Here is a 14,009-nt window from a genome sequence, read left to right as displayed (position 1 = left end):
ATTAATATAAAACTTTTACCAAAATACAAAATTTTTATATAATAATTACGGAAAATTCTATTAACTTTTATTTCAAAAGGAATTAAATATATATAAAAAAATTATTAATATAGAAGCAATAGAAAAAAATCAACGTCGAATTTGATACGTAATAAGTTGATTTTTTCAGTTAAGTCTAATAAAGGTTATTTTAGAATTTTTGAAGAAATAACATACATAGTACTTCAGTACTGTTTTCGCTGTAATAAAATATTTTTAGCCGACGCACATAATTTTAGAAACATTTAAATTTTTTTTCATAATGAAAATAATAAGCGCTGTATATACCTATTTATTATCTACCAATACTTTAAACAAATTTTAAAGATCATAAAGCACGACCTCAAATTGTTTAATTTCAACACCGTGCAGCACGGGCAACTAGTGCAACTGGTGATAACTCGGACCAATATGGCTCTAATCCTCTTAAATTTTAGTGTTAGTATCTAGAGTGAGAATCAAACCCTCTGCCACAGCCGTAAAGATTCAGAGGAACGTTTTCGAAAATTGCCAGCCGTATCGTCAAATCACAGGTGTCACCTGTGATCGGGGAGTTTTGGAAATACAAACGCTAATATGAGAATAAGCAAATATAATATGTAATAAAACAATGTATCGCCCAACTAGACAGCTATTTTTTTAAGTCTATATGTTTGCTTATAATTTACAGACTGTACCAAATCAAAGTAAAATCTATAGCAATTGAGTGGTACAGTTATGCTTTTTTAGAATAGCTTTTTTTCCATAAAGTATTTCTAAATTTTTGTAGAACACTTATTCTTTACTCATTCCATTGACAACATTTTTCAAAAAGTTTCGTTTATTCTATTCACAGGAAACTAGTTTTTCTAAAAGCATAATATTAATTTTCTGTGGCTTCTACATTCAATGTGAATTCAAGGTTAGCACATTAACTTTTATAAAAGGTAAAAACACAAAATCTACAGCATCACAAATAATATTAATATTTTTATTATATTTAATAATATTAATTTATATATTTTATATTTTTATTATAATATTAATATTATTTGTGATGCTGTAGATGTTGTGTTTTTACCTTTTATAAAAGTGTATGACCAGCATCTTTGGGATAATGGATGAATTTTTCGGGTTACCACATTAAGATTTAAATGACACACTACATATAACCATGTTCTCAATCTATTTTAAATGAATTTAAAACAGTTGTCTGAAGTCTAAAAAGCAACTAGTAAGTTAAATATGTAAGTAGATAGCAATCATTGGTGATTGTCTACTTCTCGTTTTATCTATTAAAATTTCAAGTGTAGTAAAATACAAGATATCGAGTATAGACTACGTATCAAATTTTTTTGTATAACACCATCAGGCCATGGTTAAAATAAATACGTATGGTCCAAAATTGTTAGGATAAAGATATATATATATATATATATTTTTAAAAAGAATTCTCTTTATGTTAAAATAAGAAATGGTAGTATGTTAAAATAGAAATTGAGATTATATCAATTCTTGATGTTCTGATATCTCAAACTATGTGTTAAACCCAAGACCTATTTATTTTCAAAGTAGACTGTAAAACGTAAACATGATTACGCACAAGGTATATCGTTGTCCACGGAGTGAAAGGCCGTTTTCGGAGCAAAGAGTCAAGCGACCATTTTCCTATAATTGTACCATCTATTGTTGAGGTGATAATTTTCATTATTTCGGTACTTCACTTGCATTGTATGTATTTTTATATACATTTTTTGTAGACGAATCTCCAGCTCCAAGGGAGCGTATCATATATTTTCTTAAGAATAGTTATAATTATGAAATAAGTGCCGTTGGCGCCATCTCAAAGTTGTGCATAAAAAAACGAATGAATGGTACTGAGCATTCAAGATTATACACGTGTAGAGAGGGTTACCCGGCAAAAAAACTTTTTTACAATACATTATTTTAGTTGTTTTAATAAAATAGGATTTTTTTAAATTATCAACTAAAATATATATTATAAATATATTAAGATACATTTATATATTCCCTAAGGAGTTTTTTGAACTGTTTGTTCTAGCCTCGATCTGCGTAGGAGGTATAATCTCAAAATTAAAAGAGCCTTAAAATATGGCATATCTTCAATTTTAAGGTGATTTTATCCCTTCATAGAGAGTTAAAGATATAAGGGTAATTTTCTCAATAATAAATATTACCTTTGAATAGAAAATTGACTTGTTCTACATTAAAAAAAATGCCCATAATTTTTATGTTTTATTTTTACTGATACTTTTATAATATAAAGAATTGAATTTGTAAATGAAAATTTTGTGAAAGAAACACCTGTATACACCAGATGCATTTTCTTTTGTTTAAAGTAAAGCGTGTTCTGCAAAATCTCCCGCCTCCATAAGATCCGTGCTACTAAAAGCAGTTGAAGCCCGGGTTGCACCCGATAAAAGCTTATTAAATTACTCCTAAATTTTGCTAAAGCCCAATTTAGAGTGGGAATATGAAAACTTAAAGCTGAGTGCTTAAGCCCTATCCCGACACTATCCGGAATCGCACAGGCGAGTTTCCTAATACCTACCTATACCAAACTCGAGGTGTATGGACGGTATTTTACATTTAAGGGCGACGGAAACTGCTTGAACTTGGCTTGTTATGGGATATAGATTGAATTTAGACATTATTTTTGATTTTGCAAACGTGTTTGGGTGAAAAGAAAATATTGGTTCAGTAAAACCATTGTATTTTATAATACAAATACGAAAATATGTGCTTTTATTGCCGATAAATATTTTATTAAGCAAGTTAATATAACATCGTAACATAATTAGTAAGCAAATAGGTTATATAGATATGCTTCACAAAATAATGAAAAAATATTATATTTATATCAAAATATTTTTTGTTATTGTTATGGATACTAATCACTATAAGTAAGACTTTTTTATTTTATTTCTTGTCCCACATTTTTGTTTTTTGTATCAGGATTTAAACAAAAACTTGTATAAAAGATCTTGCAAGTGGAGCCTAATAGATATTATTGCTTTTTATCTGGAAATTTTTGTTGTCAGATGAAATCGATATCGATAATTCTATTCCTTATTGAGAAAATCAAGTAATTAATTTTGTTGTATACTAATAGCTTTTGCAGATAATCATTCCGTCCGTAAAACGTGCCGAACAACATGTGTCTATGCGCTCTGAAATGAAGTGCTGCAAGTGCTGCGTATTTCTGCATAAAGAATATTGACACTTCACTAAAATATCTGCGAGTATTGCTACTATAGGTTGAGTAATCTGTTTTCACGTTACTTGTTGTATAAAACTTTAAAAAAACAGTCAATGTGATTTCGTGTGCACCGCTGCAAATTTATAAAAACACAGTATGTCCTTGTGTGATTTTTGCAACACGTCGCGTCAGCCGGATCGTCTCGCAGCAAGCCGTATGTCTCTTGTGCTGGACCTTGCCTGAAACGATATTACATCAACTACATGCGTATACCCAGTAAAAAAGCAAACCTAATTTTATCCGTATTTCTGGTTTAATATGACGCTATCCCTCATGTCGTACTTTGCCTCTGGAAAGTATTAGGAGCACTATTACAGAGTTTATTTAACAAAAAATTTTATCTGTGAAAGATTTAATTTTGATGACCATTGATGAAAAACGATCTGCTTTTTGTCCAGAGACATCTCCTTCTAAACCTAGTTATGCGGATGCTGTGACGAACCAAAGATCAAAACTTATCATTAAACCTAAGAATGCGGACCAGGATAATAATTGCACAAGAACCGATATTTTAAAATATATTAAGGTTCCTGACAGAAATATATACAGGGTGTCTCACGACGAATAGACGCAATCGATATTTCAGAAACTAATTTTTCAAAAATTTTGAAAATTTGGCAACATGGCACAGTCGATGGGGGCCACACAACTAAAATATTTTGACAGTTGCGACGTTTCCGGTTATACCGGAAGTAGGTGTCAACTTCGTTATTTTAAATGGAACACTCTGTATATTTTTACATTTTTGGCCTTCACGTGAAATTCTAGGTATATTTTGTGTATAATGTCCTATACCTAAGTGTAACCGTTTTTGACATATTTTTAATTTTATGTGAAAAACTATATTTATAAGCTCTAACAAAATTAGCGATTACTCCCTTTTAGTGGCCTTTATTTATTGGTTAGTTTTAGTTTTCTTTTAAAGGAAGGACCACTTTAAAAGATTATTTTAAAATTTAGCTTAAAAAAAAGATACAGGGATGTCAAAAACTAGCCTTAAAAATTAAAATGAAAAAATCATTAAAAGTCAATTTTTTTAAAAGAAAACTCCTATTTTTATAATTTTTTCATAAACATAATTAAAAATAAGGTTAACTTTTTATAAGGTTATCTAGTCCAAAAATTGATAGTTTCCGAAATATTGGCAGTTTAAATTTGGCCTAATAATAAAAGCCGCATAGAAACACGGGTCAAGGATTGTTGATTAGTTGTCATAGTAACCGCTAGAAGCGGCAGTAAGATAGTGTATTATAACAGAAATGTCAGAATTGCTTGTACCTAATTTCGTATTTTTTTAAAAACCAATATGTCGGGGCGATTAAATTATGCACACGAAGACTATTTAAATTTGTTTATTGTTTATGGAGAATGTAACAAAGTCTTAGCGAGATCATGCCAAATATTTGCCGATAGATTCCCAGAAAAACAGAAACCATCATGTTGCGCTGTTAGGCGAATAATACAAAAATTTTAAAAATTTATTACTTTCAGCATCTTAGAGAAACAGATTTGCCCAAAAGAATCCAGTTTTGTGAATTTATCTTAACAATGATACAGGAAAATCCTCAGTTTTTGGATGACGTAATTTGGACTGATGGTATTTCTAACAGACATAATTCCCATGTTTGGAGTGATTTAAATCCTCATGCTGTGAGATCACAAAATTATCAAGAAGTGTGGCAGTTTAATGTTTTTTGTGCTATCAGAAATGATCGGATCATTAAATTACACTCTTACGAAGAAAACTTAAATGGCAAGTCACTTATAAATTTGATGCATATTACGTTTAAATTTTTAAATCTGTATCAATTTTTAGAGAAGAAGGATATTTAAATATTCTAGAGGGCTTGGATACAGAATATTTAATGAATTTATCATAGGCAGAACACCGAAACATTTATTACGAACATGATGGCGCACCACCACACAGAACCCTTCCTATAATAAGATTCTTAGACGCATCATTTAATGACAAGTGGATTGCTAATAACGGACCTATTTTGTGGCCTCCTCGTTCTCCGGATTTAACTGCTCTAGATTATTTTATTTGGGGAAGAATATTGAATATAGTTTATTTCAATGCATTAACAACGCAGCAGAATTGTATGGAAAGGGTTAGACAAGCATTTGACAGTTTATATCCAGATTCAATTAGAGCGGCAACCCATGAAGAGCTAATTCGCAGATGTGAAAAATCTTTAGAAGTTCAAGGAGGAAATTTTGAACATTTGTTAAAATAACTTGTTACTCTGCCAAAATTTGTAAAATTTTCTATTATTCGCCTAACAGCGCAACTGTTTTTCTGGGAATCTATCGGCAAATATTTGGCATGTTCTCGCTAAGACTTTGTTACATTCTCCATAGATAATAAACAAATTTAAATAATCTTCGTGTGTATAATTTAATCGCCCCGAGATATTGGTTGTTAAAAAAATACGAAATTACAAGCAATACTGACATTTCTGTTATAATCCATTATCTTACTGCCGCTTCTAGCGGTTACTATGACAACCATCATGGCCAACTAATCAACAATCCTTGACCCGTGTTTCTATGCGGCTTTTAATATTAGGCCAAATTTAAACTGCCAATATTTCGGAAACTATCAATTTTTGAACTAGATAACCTTATATAAAGTTAATCTTATTCTTAATTATGTTTATAAAAAAAATATAAAAATAGAGAGTTTCCATTTAAAAAAATTGACTTTTAATGATGTTTTCATTTCAACTTTTAAGGCTAGATTTTGACCCCCCTGTATCTTTTTTTAGCCAAATTTTAAAATAGTCTTTTAAAGTGGTCCTTCCTTAAAATAAATAATACTATAACTAACCAATAAATAAAGGCTACTAAAACTAATAAACTTATAAACATAATTTTTCACATAAAATTAAAAATATGTCAAAAACGGTTACACTTAGGTATAGCACATTATACACAAAATATACCTAGAATTTCACGTGGAAGCCAAAAATGTAAAAATATACAGGGTGTTCCGTTTAAAATAACGAAGTTGAAACCTACATACGGTATAACCGGAAACGTCACAACTGTCAAAATATTTTAGTTGTGTGACCCCCATCAACTGTGCCATGTTGCCAAATTTTCAAAATTTTTGTTAGTTTCCAAAATATCGATCACGTCTATTCATCGTGAGACAACCTGTATATCAAACACGTTAAACATATTACTCCCGGAGAACTGCTTGTGCCTCACCAGTTCTAAAAATGCAGACAGAAAGAAAATATTAGCCAACAAAAAACTCACGGAGGGTTGCGAAGTCCGAGAACTCAAAACTGTCATACCTGTGGTGCAAATAGTAGATTTATCAAAGCAATACTCTAAAGAAGATCTGGAATATTGCTTAAGATCTCAAAATAAAAATCTCTTTAATAACATATCTAAGTTAAATGTGCTTAAGATTTGGCCCACAAAAAAAGGGAAATGTAACTCAGGCTAATTTACAGTTAGACACAGTCACAGACAAAATAAAAAAACAATACGCGAACAAAAATAAACGTAATTTAGATTATCTGTTGAAAGTGGCCACCACAACACTCTATGGTTTTTTTTAAGTCTCTGTAGCTCAAAAGTTAAGGTGTTAAGAAATTATTTAAAATTTTCTTCTTAAAATTTCTTAAATCATCTAAGGATTAAGACCCTTAAGAATCAGCATTTTACTCTGTAATATACTGTATATTGCTGAGACAGAAATTATGCTGAAATGGCTGAGAATAGAGAGGCCGGTATGTGGGCAATTAAATAAACTTTTCCTGTAATTAACCTATGTTTTTCCTAGAAGTTTACATAGCATAGTTGAGATTTTAGTCGTAAAAATCATAGTAATCTCGGTATTTTTCTAATAATAAACTGCAAGCTTTTTACTACATTTCATTACTAACATACTTGAGATTTCAACGTTCCAGAATATATCTTATATGAAGAGGGTAACATCCGTCCTATAGGATAAATAATAATTGATTATATCTTTTATCACTATAAAAACCCTGACATTAGGTTGTTATATGACAGCTTTCTTTATATTTATAAGAAAAATTTAGAATCTATTGGTGATATTAATATTGCTGTGGAGTTAAAAGCCGCAAGACGAAGAAGATCTTATCCGCTCTAGTTCTCCGTACCAATAATAAAATCAATAAAACAAAAACATTATTCGTGAAAAAAATCCGGTCCGAAATAAAAAAGATATTAATCTATCCCGTAACCAATACTGCTTAATGTATAAAATAATTTAGTGTTGTTACCTAATAACCTTTGAAAGCTTATTAAGAGTTCACAAAACAATAACTTGTGACCTTAAAACATGACTGATTAATAAGGAACCTATTGTTTGAGTCTTACAATAGCAAATGTGTTTGCAGAATATTTGCAAAGTTCATATTTTTCTTACCCACATACTCAATTAACCATCTGTAATGATCAGCTCGTAACACCTCGGCTTCCCTAAATCTAGTTATAGTATAGACAAATCTTTAACTAGATTTAGTGCTTTCATTTCAAAACAAAACATCCTTAAAAATTTAAGAAAAAATCATGTTAATATAGATATACAGAGGGGATCTTTCATAAATAATCTCCACATCTCCTTCAACAGTGCTAAAAAAAATTAAATCGATTGTCGTACCAGCGAATAGTGACCAAAATTGTTTTGGAATAATGCATATTTTATTGACCTCAAACTTTTGTATTTCAGATGGCTACCCTAAATAAGATACTTTTATAGGTCAAATGGTTGCCTTATAGTGTCACACATTATTTTAGATAGCAAACAATTTTCTCTCTTACTTCACGAAAAAAAAATTATATAAGCTAAAGCGATTTACCCATAAAATAGTATAGTAATAAAGTTAATTCAGTCCAAATATTTTTTTAAATATGCATCTATTATTTGCTAAAAATAACACTGCAGTAAAGAGCATTTTTAATACATTTAAAAACCAGTTGATTATTATTGTTAAAATTATCATTCTGACGCTCAGTCAGAAATTTAGAAAAAGTTAGAAGCACGAATAATTTAAAAAGGTGTATACGCTAGGCAAAAGCTTAATCGCACTATAGAATAGCCATTTGACATACCAAAGTACGATGTCGATAAAATATTACCACACATTTTAGCTCACTGTTTATTGCTATATCAATCAATTTAAATTTTTTTGGCACTGTTGAATACACATTTTATTGATGCTTAAAATGACGCGTTATACGATGGTGTTCCCATTTGACATATGTAAGTAAGGTTATCTGGAGGTGAGGTGATTGATAGAACTTTGTCAAATTAAAGAATTAAACGTTACCCTGTTTATCTAGATTTTTTGTTTTTTTTTTTTTGTAAATTATTAAGGGTGGTTTGTGTTGAAATGAAAGCATTGTATATGTAAATTAAATTATGTAACTATAACTAAATTTACGGAAGCCGAGGTCTTAGGGGCTCTTAAGTCAATTAAGCCAAAAGTAATCGTTGATTGACTAATAAAGTTCCTGATTTTCTTATTGACTCTGCTTAAACTCTTAGCGTTAAAACAAGAATGCTTTCCTGAAATTTGGAAAATATCTCAAATTATTTCTCTACATACTAAATATGATATAAATGTTATTAAGAATTATGGTTCTATAACAATAATTTTTCTAAATGTTTCGAACGAATACTGTATTCTGCTTTATATCCTATTGAATGAATACTAGACAACACGGCTTTATGAGAAGTAGATCTACAACACCAAATCTGCTCTCTCTAAGGAAATTCATTTCAAAATCAATAAACGCTAATTCACAGTTTCTTTTTTTTAAAGCTAATTCCGCAAATATCGTTGCCACTTTAGGAGTCCCATAAGGCTCAATTTTGGGCATGATTTCCTTTATTTCATTAAACAACAAAATATCTCATAAACTTTCCCTAAAAAGTCTATTATGCGCGGACTATATAAAACTCTATTATAAAATTGACATTATTATTGATCGCATTTTACATCGAAATGATCTAGACATACTTAATACTTGGTGCAAAAACAATAGCTTGCCCTTAAACGCAGCCAAGTGTAATGTTGTCTTTTTTAGCTTAAAGAAAAACCTAATTCTTTACGAATATTCTATTTTAGTTTATTTATTTAATATTATTAAATAATTTTAACGTATCCAGATCCATAGTTTTTAAAGACTTAGGGACTTGAGGAGATTTTTTGACAGTTTGACAGATTTTTTGACAGTCCGTCGTCAGCGATGGCGACATCCGGTTGTGTTGATGAGAGCAAGCGTGATTTAAATTGTTGTGAATGTAAAGTAGATAGATATTGAGTATGTGGGCAAGAAACGTATGAACTTTGCAAATATTCTGCAAACGCATTTGCTATTGTTTGAGACTCAAACATTAGTTCCTTATTGATCGGTCATGTTTTGAGGTCACAAGTTATTATTTTGTGAACTCTCAATAAGCTTTCAAAAGTTATTAGGTTGCAAGACTAAATTATTTTATAAATTAAGCAGTATTGGTTATAGGATAGATTAATATCTTTTTTATTTCGGACCGGAATTTTTTGAATTTAGCTAAATTAATTAAGATAGTATAACGTTTATATTTTTTTCACGAATTATGTTTTTGTTTTATTGATTTTATTATTGCTATGAAGAACTAGGGCGGATAAGATCTTCTTTGTCATGCTGCTTTTAACTCTACAACAATATTAATATCACCAATAGATTCTAATCTTTTTTATAAATATAAAGAAAGCTGTCATATAGCAATCTAATGTCAGGTTTTTATAGGAGGGAAAAAAGTAAACTCAAAGCGCAAGTCTCATAAATCAGCGTCAATTAAAGGTTACGCGTTTCGCCGCATTAGGGCATCATCAGACCTAAATAAAATTATCAAAATTAAATGATACGGAACAGAACGCTAATTAACAGAAAAGAAATACCTATCGAAATACAAAAACCACACACTGACTCACACTATTCCTTTGGTCATATACTTAAGTCTCTTTGAGAGTAATGGATGATTATTTTGAATTAGTGTAAAGTAGGTTTTGAGGACATTTCAATTCGCAAATTCGACGGAATTCTTAGTGGAAAAACAACTTCGGAAGACTGTTGCCTCTCTCAAAACCCCATTCAACAGAAAGGAGAGTCTACAAAAGATACCTCTGGTCTAATTGGCTGTCCTTCTTTATGAACTTTAGGTAGCCCTTAAAGAAGAGGAGTTCTAGGGTTCATAGGATAAAGAGCATCCTTTCTAATATTAAAAAACTTTAAGGTTAATAAAGATCTATCGAGACCACCTTTCATTTTTATAAAAAATTAAGTTGTCAGATCCCTAGTCAAAGGTTGAAACTCACCGGTATCAATAAAATCCACAACCCTATTCACATAATCTGTGCGTTTCATAATGACTAAGTAAGATCCTTTATCGACCTTAGTGACAATCAAGTCATGTTGTTCAATTTTAGTTTTTAAGGATCTTAAGTGCTTACCATTATAATTAAAAGTTTTGTTTTTGTCCAATTTAGAATTTAAGAGAGAAATAATATTTGCTCTAAGGATATTTTTGCTGGTAATATCTGTAGTTTGTAGGATATTTTCAGCCTTGACGGCTAGCGCTTCTCTAATTTTTAAATCAACTTTATGCATAAAATTAAATTTTAAGTTATGACTTAGAATATTTTCTTCATGGGCTGAAAATGAAACGTCAGATAAATTCAAAAATCTTTTGTGAAAATCAAAATATGAATTACCACTCAAGTTCTGCCTAAATTCAGGTAAATTACGTTGTTTTAATTGTGTCAAATTGGACGATTTAAGGTTGGAAATTTTCTTACTTAATTTCCCAAAAGTTTTAGATCCAAATGACTCCACTTCGTCCCTAAATTTTAAATCTAGTACAAAGTTCTAAAAAAGATAATACAAAAGTTAGAGTTAAATAAAGAAATTTAAGCTTAGAATTAACGGTATTTAGGTTTCTGTAATGATTTTTTATTTCTTCCTTAATCCAAATAATCTGAGCTTTCCTTACCGCTGCAGTAGAAGCCCTTGTGTGTACCCTGCATCTGATGTTTATAAATTTTGGAACTAGTTGAAATAGTAAACATTGTTGAAGAAACCAAATTTTCATCAGTAAACCTTTCCGTGCAATTAGGTTCTTTTTGTAGGTTCGGATGAGTGTAGCCTGACTGGCATTACGTAATTCAAAATAATCATACATTACTCTCAAAGAGACTTAAGTATATGACCAAAGGAGGGAAAAAAGTAAACTCAAAGTCCAAGTCCTATAAATCAGCGTCTATTAAAAGTTACGCGTTTCGCCGCATTAGGGCATCATCAGACCTAAATAAAATTATCAAAATTAAATGTTACGGAACAGAACGGTAATTAACAGAAAAGACATACCTATCGAAATACAAAAACCACATACTGACTCAGACTATTCCTTTGGTCATATACTTAAGTCTCTTTGAGAGTAATGGATGATTATTTTGAATTAGTGTAAAGTAGGTTTTGAGGACATAAAATCGATCCTTGAGTGCACGGCTTGTAATCGGTACTACCACGGAAAGTGTGAAAATGTGTATTTAAGGGAATTTCACATCAAGAAAGCTTCATGGAAATGTAAGGTATGCCTGGATAATAGTAATAAGGCGGAAAGGTTCAAAAAACGCAGCCGTGTAGAAGATAACTACATCAAACATAATCTGTTTGATAAAATGAGTGCAATATTGGAATATTTGGTAAATAAAGCAGATATTTAAAATGAGAAGGTAGAACAACTATTAGTGAAAAACGGCCTTTTAAAGGAGGCAATTTCAAAACTTAAGGGTATTCCATCGGTACTTAGTGATTGTCTTACTGCACAAAGATCGGTGCCTGAAAAATCGCAATATTGTTAGTTATTAACCAAAAGGAAACCCAAAAAGATGTTAAAGAGGTAAAACAAGACTTAAAATCAAAAGTTAATCCTGCAAATACTGGAATTGGCGTTACAATAGGACGACCTACAAAAAAGAGAGGACTTATTCTCAATTGAGGAACCGAAAAGGAAATAACGAACATACAGTTGGAGATCCAGAGTAAACTCGGCGAGATCTATAGTGTGGACAGGCCAAAAGTGCTACAACACCGTGTCAAACTGATTGGGGTAAATGAAAGTGAATCTGTGAATAATGATAATGAAATTTTGGGGAAAATTGTAAGTCAAAATAATTTAAATGTAAGTAACAATAATTTTAGTGTTAAGTTATTGAGTAAATCAAAGGTAGTCAATAGTAGATTTAATTTAATTCTTGAGGTGGATGATGATACCTATAATATATTTATGAATAAAGAAAAAATAAATATTGGGTGGAGCCGATGTCCGGTATTGAAAAAGTATGGTGTAATTCGCTGTTTTAACTGTTGTCAATTTGGTCATTTCAGTATCGAATGCAAGAGTAAGAAAACATGCCCTAAATGTAGTGAGGAACATGATCTTAAAGAGTGTAAAAGTAATGTTAATAAATATTTTAATTGTGTGTCATCGAATAAGAAATATGGAATGTCACTAACTATTGACCATGTAACCTGGGATAGAACTAATGGTGAAACCCTTAAAAGGGTGGAAAATATGCAAAAAAATTTATTAAATAGTAACTAGATGATAAAATTGAATTGAATTCCAATATTATTTATTTTAACTGTCAGAGTTATTTGAACAACAAGGACAACATACATGTTTTTCTTAATGATTGGCAACCTAAACTTAAATATTTTTCTTAGAAACTCATGTGTCTGTAGATATTGACATGTGTGAATTGCAAGAAGTGGGCTACAATATTAAACAATATCTCACTAATTATAGAAGGACTGGTAGGGTAATGGCCTTAATACGTTAGTTATGTCAAGTATAAGTTGAAGAGTGTACACTGTGTCCCATTTTGGATGAGACTGCAGGGTATCTCTGTCATTTTTTAAGATAGAGCTTTGCGGTTTTCGCGACCCTGTATCACTTTTTTGTAAAACTTTTAAAGCCACAAACAGAAATATTCTAACTACTTTTGTTCCTGAAATACAGGGCGAAAACGAAAATGTTCACTTTTGGAGATGTTATTATTTCTCAGGCCCTGTATAAGATAGAATAAAAATGAAAACTGCTTATAATAGATATTTTTACATAAAAGTCAGTGGCGTATTTAATTTTTTTTCCCAATGTACTGTTTTTAAGATTGGGCACAAACTTGGTATTTTTTAAATGGAACACCCTGTATATTTTAACGTCAAATTTTTGCATTTTTTTTTTCTGAATACATTGATGTATCACAACCTAATCTTTGATAAATTTTAGCTCAAAGAATTAGAAAAATCCATATTTATGTTTATTTTTTTAATAGTAGGCCATGAATTCTTTGTTTATTGCATTCATGGAAACTAAGTCACAAACAGACTCAATACATATCAATAATGATGGCTGACGGTGAAAATATGGAATTCCAAAATTTTGAAAAGTATGATATTATAAAATGTTTAAACCTTTCTAACGAAAATGTCGAAGCGGCGCAGCAATTATATTTAAATAGGTAAAGCTCTAGCTTATTTTATTTTGTTACAAAATTCAAAAAATAAAAAAGATCTTATTAGGTTTCCAGAAAGATGTCAGCCATCTGGGGCTACAGTTCTCCGGTTAAAATCTAATCTTTTAAATTATGGCTGCTATTCAAAACCTAGGCAACCC

General features: G+C 30.6%; 1 long non-coding RNA gene across 1 annotated transcript; it reads right to left on the bottom strand.

Moving 5' to 3' along the window:
- Positions 1 to 3,119: 3,119 nt before the first annotated feature.
- LOC126737486 (uncharacterized) lies at positions 3,120 to 7,815 on the bottom strand. The gene is made up of 3 exons (XR_007661036.1): positions 7,710 to 7,815; positions 3,529 to 3,587; positions 3,120 to 3,477 (listed from the first exon to the last, which is right to left on the bottom strand). It is a non-coding gene; the product is annotated as an uncharacterized LOC126737486 (long non-coding RNA).
- Between the last annotated feature and the right edge of the window lie 6,194 nt (positions 7,816 to 14,009).

Source organism: Anthonomus grandis, chromosome 1, assembly GCF_022605725.1.
Source record: "Anthonomus grandis grandis chromosome 1, icAntGran1.3, whole genome shotgun sequence".
Lineage (NCBI taxonomy): Eukaryota > Metazoa > Arthropoda > Insecta > Coleoptera > Curculionidae > Anthonomus > Anthonomus grandis.
This window is presented reverse-complemented; position numbering and strand designations above follow the sequence as displayed.